The 298-nt window shown below is 51.7% G+C and overlaps 1 protein-coding gene across 1 annotated transcript in view; it reads left to right on the top strand.

Annotated features, from left to right (window-relative positions):
• The window catches only part of LOC140849251 (serine/threonine-protein kinase TAO1-like), a 212,864-nt gene that overhangs the window by 109,800 nt on the left and 102,766 nt on the right, over nt 1-298 (top strand).

Raw genomic sequence — 298 nt, 5'->3', positions numbered from 1 at the left:
CGTCCCATGCCCCCTGCTGCGCCTCCAGCCCCAGACACCCGTACTGTCACTGTGCCTTGTTCTTTTTGGCAGCAGTGCGCTGATGGCCGTGCTGTAGGGGCTGAGGCAGTGGAAGCCGGTGCCTCCTTGAGGTCTGAGCCTGAGCCGCCACAGTTTGTCATCTGGGTGGGAGAGGCAGCTCTATATTTCTTCTTGACCGAGCTTTGGTATTTTATAAGCACCACTACCAACTAATTTGTCTATTTCAGCTATTTTGTCAAGTTTACGAGCTTAGAGCTGTTTATGCTATTTGCTTATC

The sequence above is a fragment of the Manis javanica genome, chromosome 4 (assembly GCF_040802235.1).
Source record: "Manis javanica isolate MJ-LG chromosome 4, MJ_LKY, whole genome shotgun sequence".
NCBI lineage: Eukaryota > Metazoa > Chordata > Mammalia > Pholidota > Manidae > Manis > Manis javanica.
Note: the sequence above shows the minus strand (reverse complement) of the source record. Positions and strands in the feature narration are given on the sequence as shown.